Source organism: Aedes albopictus, chromosome 2 (genome assembly GCF_035046485.1).
Source record: "Aedes albopictus strain Foshan chromosome 2, AalbF5, whole genome shotgun sequence".
NCBI classification, from domain to species: Eukaryota; Metazoa; Arthropoda; class Insecta; order Diptera; family Culicidae; genus Aedes; species Aedes albopictus.
This window is the reverse complement of record NC_085137.1, coordinates 411313606-411336007: the sequence shown is the minus strand read 5'-3', so window position 1 is coordinate 411336007 and position 22402 is coordinate 411313606. Positions and strand designations below refer to the sequence as shown.

Below are 22402 nucleotides of genomic sequence, written 5' to 3'. Positions count from 1 at the left end.
CCTTGGAGTTTTATAAGAAATTTCCTACAAGGTCTCTTAGAAAGTCAATAATTCCTATGAAGAAAATCGCCGAATAACAAAAATTCCAAATCAATGAAATAAAGCTTCGGAACATTATCTCACCAGTTAAGACTGATAGCAGGACACCTTAGGAAGAGTTTGTAACCTTTCATTGATCCGGGTGTGCCTGCCTTGGACTTTTATAAGACATTTCCTAGAAGGTCTCTTAGAAAGTCAATAATTCCTATGAAGAAAATCACCGAATAACAAAAATTCCAAATCAATGAAATAAAGCTTCGGAACATTATCTCACTAGTCTAGGCTGATAGTGGGACACCTTAGGAAGAGTTTGTAACCTTTCATTGATCCGGGTGTGCCTGCCTTGGAGTTTTATAAGACATTTCCTAGAAGGTCTCTTAGAAAGTCAATAATTCCTATGAAGAAAATCACCTAATAACAAAAATTCCAAATCAATGAAATAAAGCTTCGGAACATTATCTCACCAGTTAAGACTGATAGCAGGACATCTTAGGAAGAGTTTGTAACCTTTCATTGATCCGGGTGTGCCTGCCTTGGAGTTTTATAAGCCATTTCCTAGAAGGTCTCTTAGAAAGTCAATAATTCCAATGAAGAAAATCACCGAATAACAAAAAATCCAAATCAATGAAATTAAGCTTCGGAACATTATCTCACTAGTCTAGGCTGATAGTGGGACACCTTAGGAAGAGTTTGTAACCTTTCATTGATCCGGGTGTGCCTGCCTTGGAATTTTATAAGACATTTCCTAGAAGGTCTCTTGGAAAGTCAATAATTCCTATGAAGAAAATCACCTAATAACAAAAATTCCAAATCAATGAAATAAAGCTTCGGAACATTATCTCACTAGTCTAGGCTGATAGTGGGACACCTTAGGAAGAGTTTGTAACCTTTCATTGATCCGGGTGTGCCTGCCTTGGAGTTTTATAAGACATTTCCTAGAAGGTCTCTTAGAAAGTCAATAATTCCAATGAAGAAAATCACCGAATAACAAAAATTCCAAATCAATGAAATAAAGCTTCGGAACATTATCTCACCAGTTAAGACTGATAGCAGGACACCTTAGGAAGAGTTTGTAACCTTTCATTGATCCGGGTGTGCCTGCCTTGGACTTTTATAAGACATTTCCTAGAAGGTCTCTTAGAAAGTCAATAATTCCTATGAAGAAAATCACCGAATAACAAAAATTCCAAATCAATGAAATAAAGCTTCGGAACATTATCTCACTAGTCTAGGCTGATAGTGGGACACCTTAGGAAGAGTTTGTAACCTTTCATTGATCCGGGTGTGCCTGCCTTGGAATTTTATAAGACATTTCCTAGAAGGTCTCTTAGAAAGTCAATAATTCCTATGAAGAAAATCACCTAATAACAAAAATTCCAAATCAATGAAATAAAGCTTCGGAACATTATCTCACCAGTTAAGACTGATAGCAGGACACCTTAGGAAGAGTTTGTAACCTTTCATTGATCCGGGTGTGCCTGCCTTGGACTTTTATAAGACATTTCCTAGAAGGTCTCTTAGAAAGTCAATAATTCCTATGAAGAAAATCACCTAATAACAAAAATTCCAAATCAATGAAATAAAGCTTCGGAACATTATCTCACTAGTCTAGGCTGATAGTGGGACACCTTAGGAAGAGTTTGTAACCTTTCATTGATCCGGGTGTGCCTGCCTTGGAGTTTTATAAGACATTTCCTAGAAGGTCTCTTAGAAAGTCAATAATTCCTATGAAGAAAATCACCTAATAACAAAAAATCCAAATCAATGAAATAAAGCTTCGGAACATTATCTCACCAGTTAAGACTGATAGCAGGACACCTTAGGAAGAGTTTGTAACCTTTCATTGATCCGGGTGTGCCTGCCTTGGAGTTTTATAAGACATTTCCTAGAAGGTCTCTTAGAAAGTCAATAATTCCTATGAAGAAAATCACCTAATAACAAAAATTCCAAATCAATGAAATAAAGCTTCGGAACATTATCTCACTAGTCTAGGCTGATAGTGGGACACCTTAGGAAGAGTTTGTAACCTTTCATTGATCCGGGTGTGCCTGCCTTGGAGTTTTATAAGACATTTCCTAGAAGGTCTCTTAAAAAGTCAATAATTCCTATGAAGAAAATCACCTAATAACAAAAATTCCAAATCAATGAAATAAAGCTTCGGAACATTATCTCACTAGTCTAGGCTGATAGTGGGACACCTTAGGAAGAGTTTGTAACCTTTCATTGATCCGGGTGTGCCTGCCTTGGAGTTTTATAAGACATTTCCTAGAAGGTCTCTTAGAAAGTCAATAATTCCAATGAAGAAAATCACCGAATAACAAAAATTCCAAATCAATGAAATAAAGCTTCGGAACATTATCTCACTAGTCTAGGCTGATAGTGGGACACCTTAGGAAGAGTTTGTAACCTTTCATTGATCCAGGTGTGCCTGCCTTGGAATTTTATAAGACATTTCCTAGAAGGTCTCTTAAAAAGTCAATAATTCCTATGAAGAAAATCACCGAATAACAAAAATTCCAAATCAATGAAATAAAGCTTCGGAACATTATCTCACTAGTCTAGGCTGATAGTGGGACACCTTAGGAAGAGTTTGTAACCTTTCATTGATCCGGGTGTGCCTGCCTTGGAGTTTTATAAGAAATTTCCTACAAGGTCTCTTAGAAAGTCAATAATTCCTATGAAGAAAATCACCTAATAACAAAAATTCCAAATCAATGAAATAAAGCTTCGGAACATTATCTCACTAGTCTAGGCTGATAGTGGGACACCTTAGGAAGAGTTTGTAACCTTTCATTGATCCGGGTGTGCCTGCCTTGGAGTTTTATAAGAAATTTCCTGCAAGGTCTCTTAGAAAGTCAATAATTCCAATGAAGAAAATCACCGAATAACAAAAATTCCAAATCAATGAAATAAAGCTTCGGAACATTATCTCACCAGTTAAGACTGATAGCAGGACACCTTAGGAAGAGTTTGTAACCTTTCATTGATCCGGGTGTGCCTGCCTTGGACTTTTATAAGACATTTCCTAGAAGGTCTCTTAGAAAGTCAATAATTCCTATGAAGAAAATCACCTAATAACAAAAAATCCAAATCAATGAAATAAAGCTTCGGAACATTATCTCACCAGTTAAGACTGATAGCAGGACACCTTAGGAAGAGTTTGTAACCTTTCATTGATCCGGGTGTGCCTGCCTTGGAGTTTTATAAGACATTTCCTAGAAGGTCTCTTAGAAAGTCAATAATTCCTATGAAGAAAATCACCTAATAACAAAAATTCCAAATCAATGAAATAAAGCTTCGGAACATTATCTCACTAGTCTAGGCTGATAGTGGGACACCTTAGGAAGAGTTTGTAACCTTTCATTGATCCGGGTGTGCCTGCCTTGGAGTTTTATAAGACATTTCCTAGAAGGTCTCTTAAAAAGTCAATAATTCCTATGAAGAAAATCACCTAATAACAAAAATTCCAAATCAATGAAATAAAGCTTCGGAACATTATCTCACTAGTCTAGGCTGATAGTGGGACACCTTAGGAAGAGTTTGTAACCTTTCATTGATCCGGGTGTGCCTGCCTTGGAGTTTTATAAGACATTTCCTAGAAGGTCTCTTAGAAAGTCAATAATTCCAATGAAGAAAATCACCGAATAACAAAAATTCCAAATCAATGAAATAAAGCTTCGGAACATTATCTCACCAGTTAAGACTGATAGCAGGACACCTTAGGAAGAGTTTGTAACCTTTCATTGATCCGGGTGTGCCTGCCTTGGACTTTTATAAGACATTTCCTAGAAGGTCTCTTAGAAAGTCAATAATTCCTATGAAGAAAATCACCGAATAACAAAAATTCCAAATCAATGAAATAAAGCTTCGGAACATTATCTCACTAGTCTAGGCTGATAGTGGGACACCTTAGGAAGAGTTTGTAACCTTTCATTGATCCGGGTGTGCCTGCCTTGGAATTTTATAAGACATTTCCTAGAAGGTCTCTTAGAAAGTCAATAATTCCTATGAAGAAAATCACCTAATAACAAAAATTCCAAATCAATGAAATAAAGCTTCGGAACATTATCTCACCAGTTAAGACTGATAGCAGGACACCTTAGGAAGAGTTTGTAACCTTTCATTGATCCGGGTGTGCCTGCCTTGGACTTTTATAAGACATTTCCTAGAAGGTCTCTTAGAAAGTCAATAATTCCTATGAAGAAAATCACCGAATAACAAAAATTCCAAATCAATGAAATAAAGCTTCGGAACATTATCTCACTAGTCTAGGCTGATAGTGGGACACCTTAGGAAGAGTTTGTAACCTTTCATTGATCCAGGTGTGCCTGCCTTGGAATTTTATAAGACATTTCCTAGAAGGTCTCTTAAAAAGTCAATAATTCCTATGAAGAAAATCACCGAATAACAAAAATTCCAAATCAATGAAATAAAGCTTCGGAACATTATCTCACTAGTCTAGGCTGATAGTGGGACACCTTAGGAAGAGTTTGTAACCTTTCATTGATCCGGGTGTGCCTGCCTTGGAGTTTTATAAGAAATTTCCTACAAGGTCTCTTAGAAAGTCAATAATTCCTATGAAGAAAATCACCTAATAACAAAAATTCCAAATCAATGAAATAAAGCTTCGGAACATTATCTCACTAGTCTAGGCTGATAGTGGGACACCTTAGGAAGAGTTTGTAACCTTTCATTGATCCGGGTGTGCCTGCCTTGGAGTTTTATAAGACATTTCCTAGAAGGTCTCTTAGAAAGTCAATAATTCCTATGAAGAAAATCACCTAATAACAAAAATTCCAAATCAATGAAATAAAGCTTCGGAACATTATCTCACCAGTTAAGACTGATAGCAGGACACCTTAGGAAGAGTTTGTAACCTTTCATTGATCCGGGTGTGCCTGCCTTGGAGTTTTATAAGACATTTCCTACAAGGTCTCTTAGAAAGTCAATAATTCCTATGAAGAAAATCACCTAATAACAAAAAATCCAAATCAATTAAATAAAGCTTCGGAACATTATCTCACCAGTTAAGACTGATAGCAGGACACCTTAGGAAGAGTTTGTAACCTTTCATTGATCCGGGTGTGCCTGCCTTGGAGTTTTATAAGACATTTCCTAGAAGGTCTCTTAGAAAGTCAATAATTCCTATGAAGAAAATCACCTAATAACAAAAATTCCAAATCAATGAAATAAAGCTTCGGAACATTATCTCACCAGTTAAGACTGATAGCAGGATACCTTAGGAAGAGTTTGTAACCTTTCATTGATCCGAGTGTGCCTGCCTTGGAGTTTTATAAGACATTTCCTAGAAGGTCTCTTAGAAAGTCAATAATTCCTATGAAGAAAATCACCTAATAACAAAAATTCCAAATCAATGAAATAAAGCTTCGGAACATTATCTCACTAGTCTAGGCTGATAGTGGGACACCTTAGGAAGAGTTTGTAACCTTTCATTGATCCGGGTGTGCCTGCCTTGGAGTGTTATAAGACATTTCCTAGAAGGTCTCTTAGAAAGTCAATAATTCCAATGAAGAAAATCACCGAATAACAAAAATTCCAAATCAATGAAATTAAGCTTCGGAACATTATCTCACTAGTCTAGGCTGATAGTGGGACACCTTAGGAAGAGTTTGTAACCTTTCATTGATCCGGGTGTGCCTGCCTTGGAGTGTTATAAGACATTTCCTAGAAGGTCTCTTAGAAAGTCAATAATTCCAATGAAAAAAATCACATAATAACAAAAATTCCAAATCAATGAAATTAAGCTTCGGAACATTATCTCACTAGTCTAGGCTGATAGTGGGACACCTTAGGAAGAGTTTGTAACCTTTCATTGATCCGGGTGTGCCTGCCTTGGAGTGTTATAAGAAATTTCCTACAAGGTCTCTTAGAAAGTCAATAATTCCAATGAAGAAAATCACCGAATAACAAAAATTCCAAATCAATGAAATTAAGCTTCGGAACATTATCTCACTAGTCTAGGCTGATAGTGGGACACCTTAGGAAGAGTTTGTAACCTTTCATTGATCCGGGTGTGCCTGCCTTGGAGTGTTATAAGACATTTCCTAGAAGGTCTCTTAAAAAGTCAATAATTCCTATGAAGAAAATCACCTAATAACAAAAATTCCAAATCAATGAAATAAAGCTTCGGAACATTATCTCACTAGTCTAGGCTGATAGTGGGACACCTTAGGAAGAGTTTGTAACCTTTCATTGATCCGGGTGTGCCTGCCTTGGAGTGTTATAAGAAATTTCCTACAAGGTCTCTTAGAAAGTCAATAATTCCTATGAAGAAAATCACCGAATAACAAAAAATCCAAATCAATGAAATAAAGCTTCGGAACATTATCTCACCAGTTAAGACTGATAGCAGGACACCTTAGGAAGAGTTTGTAACCTTTCATTGATCCGGGTGTGCCTGCCTTGGAGTTTTATAAGACATTTCCTAGAAGGTCTCTTAGAAAGTCAATAATTCCAATGAAGAAAATCACCGAATAACAAAAAATCCAAATCAATGAAATTAAGCTTCGGAACATTATCTCACTAGTCTAGGCTGATAGTGGGACACCTTAGGAAGAGTTTGTAACCTTTCATTGATCCGGGTGTGCCTGCCTTGGAGTTTTATAAGACATTTCCAAGAAGGTCTCTTAGAAAGTCAATAATTCCTATGAAGAAAATCACCTAATAACAAAAATTCCAAATCAATGAAATAAAGCTTCGGAACATTATCTCACCAGTTAAGACTGATAGCAGGACACCTTAGGAAGAGTTTGTAACCTTTCATTGATCCGGGTGTGCCTGCCTTGGAGTTTTATAAGACATTTCCAAGAAGGTCTCTTAGAAAGTCAATAATTCCTATGAAGAAAATCACCTAATAACAAAAATTCCAAATCAATGAAATAAAGCTTCGGAACATTATCTCACCAGTTAAGACTGATAGCAGGACACCTTAGGAAGAGTTTGTAACCTTTCATTGATCCGGGTGTGCCTGCCTTGGAGTTTTATAAGACATTTCCAAGAAGGTCTCTTAGAAAGTCAATAATTCCTATGAAGAAAATCACCTAATAACAAAAATTCCAAATCAATGAAATAAAGCTTCGGAACATTATCTCACCAGTTAAGACTGATAGCAGGACACCTTAGGAAGAGTTTGTAACCTTTCATTGATCCGGGTGTGCCTGCCTTGGAGTGTTATAAGAAATTTCCTACAAGGTCTCTTAGAAAGTCAATAATTCCTATGAAGAAAATCACCGAATAACAAAAATTCCAAATCAATGAAATAAAGCTTCGGAACATTATCTCACCAGTTAAGACTGATAGCAGGACACCTTAGGAAGAGTTTGTAACCTTTCATTGATCCGGGTGTGCCTGCCTTGGAGTTTTATAAGACATTTCCTAGAAGGTCTCTTAAAAAGTCAATAATTCCTATGAAGAAAATCACCTAATAACAAAAATTCCAAATCAATGAAATAAAGCTTCGGAACATTATCTCACCAGTTAAGACTGATAGCAGGACACCTTAGGAAGAGTTTGTAACCTTTCATTGATCCGGGTGTGCCTGCCTTGGAGTTTTATAAGACATTTCCAAGAAGGTCTCTTAGAAAGTCAATAATTCCTATGAAGAAAATCACCTAATAACAAAAATTCCAAATCAATGAAATAAAGCTTCGGAACATTATCTCACCAGTTAAGACTGATAGCAGGACACCTTAGGAAGAGTTTGTAACCTTTCATTGATCCGGGTGTGCCTGCCTTGGAGTGTTATAAGAAATTTCCTACAAGGTCTCTTAGAAAGTCAATAATTCCTATGAAGAAAATCACCGAATAACAAAAATTCCAAATCAATGAAATAAAGCTTCGGAACATTATCTGACCAGTTAAGACTGATAGCAGGATACCTTAGGAAGAGTTTGTAACCTTTCATTGATCCGGGTGTGCCTGCCTTGGAGTGTTATAAGAAATTTCCTACAAGGTCTCTTAGAAAGTCAATAATTCCTATGAAGAAAATCACCTAATAACAAAAATTCCAAATCAATGAAATAAAGCTTCGGAACATTATCTCACCAGTTAAGACTGATAGCAGGATACCTTAGGAAGAGTTTGTAACCTTTCATTGATCCGAGTGTGCCTGCCTTGGAGTTTTATAAGACATTTCCTAGAAGGTCTCTTAGAAAGTCAATAATTCCTATGAAGAAAATCACCTAATAACAAAAATTCCAAATCAATGAAATAAAGCTTCGGAACATTATCTCACTAGTCTAGGCTGATAGTGGGACACCTTAGGAAGAGTTTGTAACCTTTCATTGATCCGGGTGTGCCTGCCTTGGAGTGTTATAAGACATTTCCTAGAAGGTCTCTTAGAAAGTCAATAATTCCAATGAAGAAAATCACCGAATAACAAAAATTCCAAATCAATGAAATTAAGCTTCGGAACATTATCTCACTAGTCTAGGCTGATAGTGGGACACCTTAGGAAGAGTTTGTAACCTTTCATTGATCCGGGTGTGCCTGCCTTGGAGTGTTATAAGACATTTCCTAGAAGGTCTCTTAGAAAGTCAATAATTCCAATGAAAAAAATCACATAATAACAAAAATTCCAAATCAATGAAATTAAGCTTCGGAACATTATCTCACTAGTCTAGGCTGATAGTGGGACACCTTAGGAAGAGTTTGTAACCTTTCATTGATCCGGGTGTGCCTGCCTTGGAGTGTTATAAGAAATTTCCTACAAGGTCTCTTAGAAAGTCAATAATTCCTATGAAGAAAATCACCGAATAACAAAAATTCCAAATCAATGAAATAAAGCTTCGGAACATTATCTCACCAGTTAAGACTGATAGCAGGACACCTTAGGAAGAGTTTGTAACCTTTCATTGATCCGGGTGTGCCTGCCTTGGAGTGTTATAAGACATTTCCTAGAAGGTCTCTTAGAAAGTCAATAATTCCAATGAAGAAAATCACCGAATAACAAAAATTCCAAATCAATGAAATAAAGCTTCGGAACATTATCTCACTAGTCTAGGCTGATAGTGGGACACCTTAGGAAGAGTTTGTAACCTTTCATTGATCCGGGTGTGCCTGCCTTGGAGTGTTATAAGAAATTTCCTACAAGGCAGGCACACCTGGATCAATGAAAGGTTACAAACTCTTCCTAAGGTGTCCCACTATCAGCCTAGACTAGTGAGATAATGTTCCGAAGCTTTATTTCATTGATTTGGAATTTTTGTTATTAGGTGATTTTCTTCATAGGAATTATTGACTTTTTAAGAGACCTTCTAGGAAATGTCTTATAACACTCCAAGGCAGGCACACCCGGATCAATGAAAGGTTACAAACTCTTCCTAAGGTGTCCTGCTATCAGTCTTAACTGGTGAGATAATGTTCCGAAGCTTTATTTCATTGATTTGGAATTTTTGTTATTAGGTGATTTTCTTCATAGGAATTATTGACTTTCTAAGAGACCTTCTAGGAAATGTCTTATAAAATTCCAAGGCAGGCACACCCGGATCAATGAAAGGTTACAAACTCTTCCTAAGGTGTCCCACTATCAGCCTAGACTAGTGAGATAATGTTCCGAAGCTTTATTTCATTGATTTGGAATTTTTGTTATTCGGTGATTTTCTTCATAGGAATTATTGACTTTCTAAGAGACCTTCTAGGAAATGTCTTATAAAAGTCCAAGGCAGGCACACCCGGATCAATGAAAGGTTACAAACTCTTCCTAAGGTGTCCTGCTATCAGTCTTAACTGGTGAGATAATGTTCCGAAGCTTTATTTCATTGATTTGGAATTTTTGTTATTCGGTGATTTTCTTCATTGGAATTATTGACTTTCTAAGAGACCTTCTAGGAAATGTCTTATAAAACTCCAAGGCAGGCACACCCGGATCAATGAAAGGTTACAAACTCTTCCTAAGGTGTCCTGCTATCAGTCTTAACTGGTGATATAATGTTCCGAAGCTTTATTTCATTGATTTGGAATTTTTGTTATTAGGTGATTTTCTTCATAGGAATTATTGACTTTCTAAGAGACCTTCTAGGAAATGTCTTATAAAACTCCAAGGCAGGCACACCCGGATCAATGAAAGGTTACAAACTCTTCCTAAGGTGTCCTGCTATCAGTCTTAACTGGTGATATAATGTTCCGAAGCTTTATTTAATTGATTTGGATTTTTTGTTTATCGGTGATCTTCTTCATAGGAATTATTGACTTTCTAAGAGACCTTGTAGGAAATGTCTTATAAAACTCCAAGGCAGGCACACCCGGATCAATGAAAGGTTACAAACTCTTCCTAAGGTGTCCTGCTATCAGTCTTAACTGGTGAGATAATGTTCCGAAGCTTTATTTCATTGATTTGGAATTTTTGTTATTAGGTGATTTTCTTCATAGGAATTATTGACTTTCTAAGAGACCTTCTAGGAAATGTCTTATAAAACTCCAAGGCAGGCACACTCGGATCAATGAAAGGTTACAAACTCTTCCTAAGGTATCCTGCTATCAGTCTTAACTGGTGAGATAATGTTCCGAAGCTTTATTTCATTGATTTGGAATTTTTGTTATTAGGTGATTTTCTTCATAGGAATTATTGACTTTCTAAGAGACCTTCTAGGAAATGTCTTATAAAACTCCAAGGCAGGCACACCCGGATCAATGAAAGGTTACAAACTCTTCCTAAGGTGTCCTGCTATCAGTCTTAACTGGTGATATAATGTTCCGAAGCTTTATTTAATTGATTTGGATTTTTTGTTTATCGGTGATCTTCTTCATAGGAATTATTGACTTTCTAAGAGACCTTGTAGGAAATGTCTTATAAAACTCCAAGGCAGGCACACCCGGATCAATGAAAGGTTACAAACTCTTCCTAAGGTGTCCTGCTATCAGTCTTAACTGGTGAGATAATGTTCCGAAGCTTTATTTAATTGATTTGGATTTTTTGTTAATCGGTGATCTTCTTCATAGGAATTATTGACTTTCTAAGAGACCTTGTAGGAAATTTCTTATAAAAGTCCAAGGCAGGCACACCCGGATCAATGAAAGGTTACAAACTCTTCCTAAGGTGTCCTGCTATCAGTCTTAACTGGTCAGATAATGTTCCGAAGCTTTATTTCATTGATTTGGAATTTTTGTTATTAGGTGATTTTCTTCATAGGAATTATTGACTTTCTAAGTGACCTTCTAGGAAATGTCTTATAAAACTCCAAGGCAGGCACACCCGGATCAATGAAAGGTTACAAACTCTTCCTAAGGTGTCCTGCTATCAGTCTTAACTGGTGATATAATGTTCCGAAGCTTTATTTAATTGATTTGGATTTTTTGTTATTAGGTGATTTTCTTCATAGGAATTATTGACTTTCTAAGAGACCTTCTAGGAAATGTCTTATAAAACTCCAAGGCAGGCACACCCGGATCAATGAAAGGTTACAAACTCTTCCTAAGGTGTCCTGCTATCAGTCTTAACTGGTGAGATAATGTTCCGAAGCTTTATTTAATTGATTTGGATTTTTTGTTAATCGGTGATCTTCTTCATAGGAATTATTGACTTTCTAAGAGACCTTGTAGGAAATTTCTTATAAAAGTCCAAGGCAGGCACACCCGGATCAATGAAAGGTTACAAACTCTTCCTAAGGTGTCATGCTATCAGTCTTAACTGGTGAGATAATGTTCCGAAGCTTTATTTCATTGATTTGGAATTTTTGTTATTAGGTGATTTTCTTCATAGGAATTATTGACTTTCTAAGAGACCTTCTAGGAAATGTTTTATAAAATTCCAAGGCAGGCACACCCGGATCAATGAAAGGTTACAAACTCTTCCTAAGGTGTCCTGCTATCAGTCTTAACTGGTCAGATAATGTTCCGAAGCTTTATTTCATTGATTTGGAATTTTTGTTATTAGGTGATTTTCTTCATAGGAATTATTGACTTTCTAAGAGACCTTCTAGGAAATGTCTTATAAAACTCCAAGGCAGGCACACCCGGATCAATGAAAGGTTACAAACTCTTCCTAAGGTGTCCTGCTATCAGTCTTAACTGGTGAGATAATGTTCCGAAGCTTTATTTAATTGATTTGGATTTTTTGTTAATCGGTGATCTTCTTCATAGGAATTATTGACTTTCTAAGAGACCTTGTAGGAAATTTCTTATAAAACTCCAAGGCAGGCACACCTGGATCAATGAAAGGTTACAAACCCTTCCTAAGGCGTCCTGCTATCAGTCTTAACTGGTGAGATAATGTTCCGAAGCTTTATTTCATTGATTTGGAATTTTTGTTATTAGGTGATTTTCTTCATAGGAATTATTGACTTTCTAAGAGACCTTGTAGGAAATTTCTTATAACACTCCAAGGCAGGCACACCCGGATCAATGAAAGGTTACAAACTCTTCCTAAGGTGTCCTGCTATCAGTCTTAACTGGTGAGATAATGTTCCGAAGCTTTATTTCATTGATTTGGATTTTTTGTTAATCGGGGATCTTCTTCATAGGAATAATTGACTTTCCAAAAGACCTTCTAGGAAATGTCTTATTAAAGTCCAAGGCAGGCACACCCGGATCAATGAAAGGTTACAAACTCTTCCTAAGGTGTCCTGCTATCAGTCTTAACTGGTGAGATAATGTTCCGAAGCTTTATTTCATTGATTTGGAATTTTTGTTATTAGGTGATTTTCTTCATAGGAATTATTGACTTTCTAAGAGACCTTGTAGGAAATTTCTTATAACACTCCAAGGCAGGCACACCCGGATCAATGAAAGGTTACAAACTCTTCCTAAGGTGTCCTGCTATCAGTCTTAACTGGTGAGATAATGTTCCGAAGCTTTATTTCATTGATTTGGATTTTTTGTTAATCGGTGATCTTCTTCATAGGAATAATTGACTTTGCAAAAGACCTTCTAGGAAATGTCTTATAAAACTCCAAGGCAGGCACACCCGGATCAATGAAAGGTTACAAACTCTTCCTAAGGTGTCCTGCTATCAGTCTTAACTGGTGAGATAATGTTCCGAAGCTTTATTTCATTGATTTGGAATTTTTGTTATTAGGTGATTTTCTTCATAGGAATTATTGACTTTCTAAGAGACCTTCTAGGAAATGTCTTATAAAATTCCAAGGCAGGCACACCTGGATCAATGAAAGGTTACAAACTCTTCCTAAGGTGTCCTGCTATCAGTCTTAACTGGTGAGATAATGTTCCGAAGCTTTATTTCATTGATTTGGAATTTTTGTTATTCGGTGATTTTCTTCATAGGAATTATTGACTTTCTAAGAGACCTTGTAGGAAATTTCTTATAACACTCCAAGGCAGGCACACCCGGATCAATGAAAGGTTACAAACTCTTCCTAAGGTGTCCTGCTATCAGTCTTAACTGGTGAGATAATGTTCCGAAGCTTTATTTCATTGATTTGGAATTTTTGTTATTCGGTGATTTTCTTCATAGGAATTATTGACTTTCTAAGAGACCTTCTAGGAAATGTCTTATAAAATTCCAAGGCAGGCACACCCGGATCAATGAATGGTTACAAACTCTTCCTAAGGTGTCCTGCTATCAGTCTTCTTTGGTGAGATAATGTTCCGAAGCTTTATTTAATTGATTTGGAATTTTTGTTATTATGTTCGGGGACTGCGATCATTGCTGAATGGATGGGTCCGATCCTTGCTGCTTAGAACACCTGACACTCATTATAATTTTCATATGCACATACACATATGGTACCTTACCTAAATATAATTCATATTTTAAACAACGCATTTTCGCCAAGGAAAGCGCCCCAGAATTTCCCACCCATTTCCAACTTCAGATACAATCTGTGATGGTGGACGAAGTTCTTGGGCATCATCTGAAGTAGATTTTAGCAACATTTCCTTCCCTTCCCCGCTGATCGTAAGGACCTGGCCAGGTGTCGTGGGATCGTTCAGTGAACTGCCGGTGGACGCATAAATGTCCCATGTGCAAAAACAGACAATCGAGAAAATCGCGTCCAAAGTTCGAAAAAAGTAAATTGTCTCAACTATGAAGTATAAGTGCTGAATCGTGTTCTAACATCAACCAATTTTTAATTTGAGTACTATTTTTTGTTTTAGAGCGATTTTATAGTTCCATAGGATTTCCAATGAAACGTGACGCTTATGCGTCCACTTTTAAGAATGTTACAAATCGGCCATGCATTTTTTCAACAATTTTCGGAACAAACTACCTATTTTTATTTCCCTATATGATAGTACCCCACGATACATGGTCATGGGCTGCAAAATCTCAATATTGCCAAAAATGCACATGGGACAATTATGCTTCCACCGGCAGTGAAGGGTATGTCAAGTCGCAGGCTACCTTTTCTGGCGCACTAAGGAAATATTTAATATGGGAAATAATACTTTTCTGGCGCATTGATCTTCTCTATCGAGATACCCTACTTTGGAAGTGTCACAATCGATTCGCATCCAGATAGGGTCTTGTACCATTTGGGTAGGTGTACCTATTTCGGGCACTTGCCACTATAACTAAGTCAATTTCAAACCGATTGATTTGAATTTTTGTACAGAGTTAGATACTGTACGTGCCTATAAGTCATAACTCTATACAAATTTTCAAATCAATCGGTTTCAAATTGACTTAGTTATAGCGGCAAGTGCCCAAAATAGGTACACCTGCCCAAATGGTACGCGACCCTACATCTACCACCCCCCCTGACTTCCGAAGTTCCATTTTCGGTGAAAAGTTGTGAAAAAAATTTCTATAGCGTTCTACCGCGCCGACAGGTTTGCGCGAGCAACTTGCATGCAATATATTTAATGTTGCAACTGCTCGCGCACTTGCATGCAAGTTGCCCCCATTTATTCCTTTCCGGTTGCCCATGGTGAAAATGACTGCTCGCGCAAACCGATTGCTCGCGCATATCGCAGCAGTTCCTCCGTCAGTTGTCCTTCGGTATCGCTAACGTACCTGGGGAAGAAACAAAACAAACAAACCAACTTACACCCGATATATTGGAACAATAGTCTGTTCTACTCTCCTTAGGCTCACAGGAACGTCCCGATGGACGTTCACCCACGCACTCCGTATCGTTTTCGCACTTATTTTCACGATTTTTCACAGCTTTGCACGGTATCGACGTACTTCGCGTGCGCGATCCACTTTCCGTTTTGTTTTGGTTTTTCTTGACAGTTCTCTAGTTGTTGACATGGCATGTATGATAGACCGGTCAAATGTTTGAGTGTGTATTGTGTCGGAGTTCAACCGGAGTTGGATTTTGCGAGCAATGTTGTATGCAAGTGATGAATGATTGGATGGTATTTTTGAGTGTATGTGTTATTCTTGAAGAGCTTTCGCAGTCGGCACTGCCTGGCGTTTGAAAACTCTTTTAAGGAGCTTTTACGTTTCACGTTTCAGTTAGCGCAAATCGCGGATGCATTTTCCGTGGCAGCGAACTGCAATGTGCAACAGTTATATAAGATAGGGAAGTTGGCGTCTCGCGTTTCTCGCTACGTGCTGGGGTAGAGACGACCAATGGACTTATCGGTTTTCGTCCACATAGGTGGAGTTTTTCGTGAATGTTGTCTTCGATTATCGGCTTTGTCCTGGTGTATGAAGACAATGTTTCGTCGGTTTCGTCATTAGTGTGCGCTTGCTCAGAGTATTGTCGACACCTGGGTGCCAGGCCAGAATCCAACATCTTGTATGTAAACATTTGTGTATCCACAAAGCATTCCATTGTGGATACACGATAGATGTTGGCTCCTGTCAGATGCATTAGGTGGGATTAGGGTTGCCACGTACGTGATTGTCGACAACTCTCGAGTTTAAGCCGTTTATCTGTTTGTGTTTTCGATTTTTTTGTGAATGAATGAGGTCATCAACAAGCTTCCGGTCACTTGAATGGTTTATTTCTCAAAGTAAAGTCTTTGTTTTTACGTTATCTAGTAATTCTGGCCTACCCGTATTTATAAGTTCTTCTATTAGCATTCGTTTTAGTAATATTATGTGTAGATTTTTGCTGGAGACCGGAGACTCACGTCGCTGATGGTCAGTGGCAGACAGGTTCTGTGATGGATCCTTATCTGTAAATAGAGATGGAGTTGACCTTGGTCGACGATGATCATATATGACCCCGAAAATCGATAGTAGTGTTCACTGAGACGACTTGTTTGGCCTACGAAAATTTGATTGGCTATTGTCATCTCCATTCTCAATGCCAATCAAATTTTCGTAATTTAAGTGGGGAATGATGTAACAAGTACGCTTTTGCATTCATAATGTTTCACTGTAAAAATGTTATTATATATGTTTTTATATTTTCGTCATTAAAATGCATGTAAATTCGTTTTCTAAATTTATTCATATATCTAATCACCGCTACACAAGATCAATCATTTCTGCTTCTAAGAGTTGCATCTGACATACAGTCTATTTCTGAGTTCCCAACTACCAGTTACACGCGCTAAACTTCTGAGACCCAAGCCAACCGCGCGTCATGATGCTAAACGAAATTATCCATTTAGCGGGCAACAACCTGCGAAGGCTTCCTTTGAAGATGCATTGACCTTTGCATTTCGGCTCTGAGCAATCCGTCCAAACTACGGAGAGAAACTTGACTGGGGGGAATTGAATAGACTGACAGAAAGAGATGTCGCGATGTCACCTAAATTACGTGTGCACAATTGCGAGCAGTTAATGATCGGGAATCTACCTTCGGGCAGATTCGCGACCTTCAGAGATGATGACCCTGAAATCGCGACTATCTGAGGCTTCCTTCAATTTCAATCAGCCACTTCGATTCGATCCGTGGAAGAGGCAAAAGTGGTCGGAAATTTTGTGCCGCGTCGTGGTGTAATTTGGAAGGTAGTGACGATATGGTGGCCCTAGTTAGATAGTAATTAATTACCTTTCCCTTTAGATAGAATTCGACATAGCGAAATTGTAGTCGATTAAGTGGCGGCAAAGTGCGTGAATTGAGTGCGTTTAAGGTAATGTGTGCTATAGACCGTATTGCGAAATGTGTCCCAACCATGTGCGTGCATATTCCATTCAATAGGTTCGTGGCAGCCGGGCATTTGCCGTTACACCACCATCCCACTAGAGACCGCTTTTGACCCCATCGATCGGCATCGAAGGTCCCGGGGCACACGTGGCCGGAAGAGGGCCGCGTCTCGTCAAAAATCGCGCCCTGGACAGGCAAGCCCAATCAGTTTTATTTCCGCTCCGTACGACGGGGGAAACCGCCAACAACCAACGACAACGAATACGTTTTGTTGCGCCGTACGTACGCAGGTGCCGCGTACTCGCGTAAGCCCACGCGCCGAGGGTGTGAGAGAGAAAATCCGTAGGTGACGCTTACAACCGTGAGCAAAGTGGGCCGGAGTAAGCCAAGAAGCTCCGCGTGCCCGCCGCCATCTCCTCACATCCCATCGAAGACCACGTAAATCCTAGGTAGTGAGTACTTGCATGCATTTCTCTGTTTTGTGATTGTCCATGCGCATGAGACGTTCTCATCACAACCAACCAGTGTATCCATGAATGGTCCCGGTACCTCCAATCTCATGTACCGATAGACACCGATCGAGTATGACACACGCACGCACGCTGGTCAACAGTGGTAAAGGTCGCACACACTAGATAGGACAGTTTGTCGAAGATAGGGAAAGGGAAGAGAAGATAAGACCTAGGCTAGCTACGAGAACGAATGTAGGGAATAAACAGATCGAAATAAATCTCTCTTGATGTTTGTGTGAAAGCTTCATGTGTTAAACTTAATGATCGAATAGGAAGACATTTGTACCGTTTGCTATACTGCTGTTCGTCGTGAAGTTGTTTGGTAGCGCCCCAGATTAGATTCGCAATTACTGTTTAAAGGGGGTTCTCATATCGTTTCGGGTACGTTTCAGTTTGTCGTTCTTTGTTGATTTTGTGGAGTAGTCAGCTCCGATTCTGGCTAAGATTACTTTCCAATTGGATACGTATCGTTCCGTTGAGATGAGAGAAATTGAGCCGATGATGAGAACCATTGCGTAGCGTTCAGCATTTCAAAATTGGCATAGTGCATGTGTAAATTTGGGGATGTCTGTGATATGACCACGCATTGCGTGAGGTAAATTGGATTTAAGGCAACCAGTCAGCTTCCTCCCCGATTTCGGGTAACATTGACCCTATCCTCTGGATAGTCTCAGGCCGGGCAAACCTTTAACTGCTGGATGGTCTCCTCTAGGAGTGGCGCTTAAGCCATCCATTTTAAAAGGGAAGCTAGACGGGTTGGCGGGTTATACGATATTGCACAACACAGTGATTCGTGCAACTTTTCCACCAGGTGATGGTAGTGTGCACTGGGCGATGGATTTCCATGAAAATCGTTCAAGGTGTTACGTCTGTTTGTCTGTGTTATCAGCTTCTTTCGTCCATGCCAATCGTCCAGCAGCACGTTATGGTTGACTCGACCGATAGCTTCAATGATTACGCCGGGAACCCACTGCCACTTGGTATTGCTGCTGTAGACCATATCACCTCGATGGAAGTCTCGTGTAGTTACTCCATGCTTTCGGTTCAACTGCTCTTCTTGGTGGTGATTGCGAATTGCCGGTGGTGATTGTTCATGATGAAGCAGATCCAGAGTTGTTCTCATGACCAAGCATCAGCTGCGATGGAGTATTGCCGTCCAGCACACGACTTGGAGTGGTCCGGTATACTTGAAGGAATGTCTGGAGCGTTTCTGACATGTTTCCCCCTCGTTGATTTTGTGCAAAGATCTTTTCAGAGTATCGATGAATCGTTCCGCCTGACCATTGGACTGAGGGTGATAGGGTGATATCCGGAAGTGTTCAATGCCATTTCTTCTGCACAGAACTGCGAACTGTTCCGATGTGAATTGGGGCCATTATCGGAAACTATGACGTTGGGAATGCCAAAACGAGAAAACAGCTCGTTCAGGAACTCGGTTACTGCTGCTGTTGTCGGGGATCGTATACGATGCGAATTTCTGGCCACTGGGAAAAAGCGTCAAGAAGCCGCGGCAATATTGTCATCGATCCTTGGCCAATACACGTAGCTGCGTGCAACAGCTTTCATCCTCTCCATTCCTGGATGTGCATCATGATGTCTAACCGTTTGGTCATTCCGGAGAACTTCCGTCAGCGTATCCTCAAGCAGCTCCATAGGCTTGAGGATACGCTGACGGAAGTTCTCCGGAATGACCAAACGGTTAGACATCATGATGCAGTCCTTTACTACTGATAGTGCGTCTCGATGAGCGAAAAAGGTTTGTACTGCCGTGTTAATGATGTTGTCGAGTTTGGAAGGCCACCCATGCTAGATGAAATTTGCCACTTGGTGTAAGACTGGACATTTGAGAGTAGCATCACGAACCGACCTGAATGTCACGGGTAGCGAGCTGATGTCTTCTTGAAGCGGAATTTCGACGCCGTCTTCTAATTGCATGGATGCGATGATGAAATCTTCCTCTGATTTAACGTAATTGTCGATGAGGCGAAAGAGAGAACGTCGGCATATCCAAATTGAGTTGTGGACAGGTACTCGATTTCAAAATCATAGCATAGAAGCGTCAAAGCCCAACGTTGAAGGCGGTTGGTCGTAAGAACCGGAATTCCCTTCTTTTGTCCAAAAATTCGCAAGAGTGGTTGGTGATCCGTCTGGCGAGTGAATTTGCGACCTAGCAGCATTCGATGGAATTCTGTTACAGCGAACACCAGTGCGAGTCCTTCCTTCTATATCTGTCCGTAGTTTGCCTCTGCCGGAGTGAGTGATCGAGATGCATGTGCAACGGCTTTGATTGAACCATCCGGAAGCTTGTGTAGAAGGCAGGCACCGATTTCAGATTGCGATGCATCGGTAGCAACTATGATATCCAATAAAGGGTCATAATGGGTCAGGAGCAAATCCGATTGGAGTACCTCTTTGAAACGCTGGAACGATCTCTGGCATTCTTTGGTCCAAACGAATTTTGCATCTTTCTTGAGCATTGCGTCAAGCGGCCGTCACAGTTGATGCATTTCGGGCACGAATTTTGCATAAAAGTTTACTGCACCAAGGAATGAACGTAGGGTTGTGACGTCTTTGGAAGGCGGCATCTTCACAATGGCATCAACTTTGGCTGGGTCAGGATGGAGGACTTTCTCGTCTACGATGAAACTGCACTTGACTCTGAAGAATGTTGCACTTTTCTTCGCGCAAAACGAAACCATATTCTTGAAGTCGTTTGAATACTGCGTTAAGAATCTGGTGATGTTCCTTTTGGGTTTTGCTGTAGATCAAAATGTCGTCCAAAAACGAATCCACTCCTTTGAGACCAGCGATCATGGTATTCATCGATTGCTGGAAGGCCCCGGGAGCAAATTTGAATGCGAGCCGATTGAATCGGAAAAATCCTCGGTGAGTTTTGATAGTGAGCAGCTGCTTTGTATCATCGTGCACTTCCACTTGAAGGTAGGCATCGCTGAGGTCGATGATGCTAAAATACCGGCAACCGTTGAGCTTCGTAAAGATGTCATCAGGAACTGATAGTGGATAGTGGTTCGGCTCCGACGACAGCGTTCAATCCTGTTGAGTAGTCAGCACATATTCGAACTTTTCCTCCAGGTTTCTTCACGACAACGATCGGAGCAGCTTACTGTGAAAAATCCACTGGTTCGATTATTCCCAATGATTGGAGTCGGTCCCACTCTGCGTCGATCTTCTCCATGGACGTGAAAGGAACTGGTCGTTTAGGCTTGAATACGGGTCTAGCATCGGGCTTGCGATACAGTCGTACTTTCATCTTTTTGCAGTGTCCAAGGCCGGACTTGAAGACTGCTGGAAACGTAGCCTTGTACCGATCGACTTGCTTGATGTGATCTGAAGTGGCTTGGACTTGATTTCAAATTGAAGACAACGGTGTATCCCACAATTCGAATAGCTCGATCCAATCCAATCCGTACAGGTTGATGCCGTTTTTGGTTACATAGAAAGTTGCAGTTTTGGTGACTCCTTCGACCGTGACTGAGCATTGGAGTTCACCGAGTAGATGAAGTTGATTTCCCGACGCTGTTTTGGCAGTCCGTGTTGTGGTTTTGAGTGATGGCGATCCCAGGTTCTTCCTCCACACCTTCTACGAAATGATGGTAATGTCCGACGCGGTGTCCAACTGAAGAGTAGCTTGTGACCCGTTGATGTTCATATTGATGCACATATTGAGCTTACCGGCACAGACAAACAGACGTAACCTAGGACGTAACACCTTGAATGACTTTCATGGAAATCCATCGCCCAGTTCACACTACCATCACCTGGTGAAAAAATGGCACGAATCACGCAATATCGTCAACAGAAGGCACTAATGTGAAACGTCAAACGCATAGAAAAACAATGCGGGCGCCTCTGGTTATGAAAGCCACAACTATGAAAATTTAAAATGATCGTTAAAAGCGTGGTCGATGGAAATTTCGCAGGTGTTACGTCTGTCTGTGTTACTGGTTTCCTCTGTTCCACCATGGCACTCGGAAATGAGTTACTCCAGGGTGCATTCACCTTCTGTGTTGGCTTCTAGCTTGGACAAGAGCCTCGTCCGGATGTCAGCGTCAGCGTTTGATGATCGTAGTCCACAGATGAAGATCAGGCTTTTGAATTGGTCCGCCGTAATGTTGTTGAGCTTCGCAGCACCGGTTCACCGTTCCAGCATACGTCAGAAAGTCGTCCGCTTCGTTCTTGGTAATCTGGAAGCACTTGTGCCCAGTGAAGAGAATTGTCAGACAAAACAAGCAACAAAGAAGGTGCGACGATTACTCTTTATCCCTACTGGTAACAGATAATGACATGATCTCGAATTTTTTTGTTGCAGACAAAACGGAAGCTGAATTTGTTGCGTACTTTTCAACTCGTGAATAATCAATTATTGCTAACCCAAAGTCGAAACTGTTTGATGATAGAGCTTCACCAGAGTTGCAGTGTTTACCGACTCGAAGTTACCGTTCGAAAATCGCAATGCAAGGCTTAAAAATCTCTAAACTCGTGGTGTACGATGTTATTCCCATTATTTTCAAGTTGGGACAAACTTATGTCGCATGGGTTTGTTTGTCACAACAAATACAGGTTGCGACATTGTCGTTATTGTTGCGCGATGGTTGAATTTTGATTCACTGCTTGTGCCGTTTGCTAAACAAAGAGATTCGCGTACTGAACAGCTCTGTCAACTTCTTCACTATTTCTCCGAACGAAAAGTTTCGGGGGTGCACAGTGGGAAAAAGCGACCCAAAAACGGATCTTTTATCGCCGCTGGTTTCGGTACGCGAAGTTGACCATTTCTGACGTAAAAAATTACGAGAAATCGATTGGTGCTAAATTCATTCACCGCACGGCACGGGAAGTGGTCCATTTTGCCCGTTTTTCATACAA

The 22402-nt window shown here is 39.9% G+C and overlaps 1 protein-coding gene and 1 long non-coding RNA gene across 3 annotated transcripts in view; one reads left to right on the top strand and one right to left on the bottom strand.

The window, feature by feature from the left end:
- LOC115254212 (uncharacterized) overlaps positions 1-22402 on the bottom strand; it is a 165056-nt gene that overhangs the window by 113740 nt on the left and 28914 nt on the right. The gene's annotated exons all lie outside the window — the stretch shown is intronic.
- LOC109419892 (uncharacterized) lies at positions 15999-17169 on the top strand. 2 transcript variants are annotated; one of them, XR_002132453.3, is made up of 3 exons: positions 15999-16867; positions 16923-16992; positions 17061-17169. It is a non-coding gene; the product is annotated as an uncharacterized LOC109419892 (long non-coding RNA). The 2 variants fall into 2 exon arrangements; XR_009997222.1 differs by having other exon boundaries at positions 15999-16992.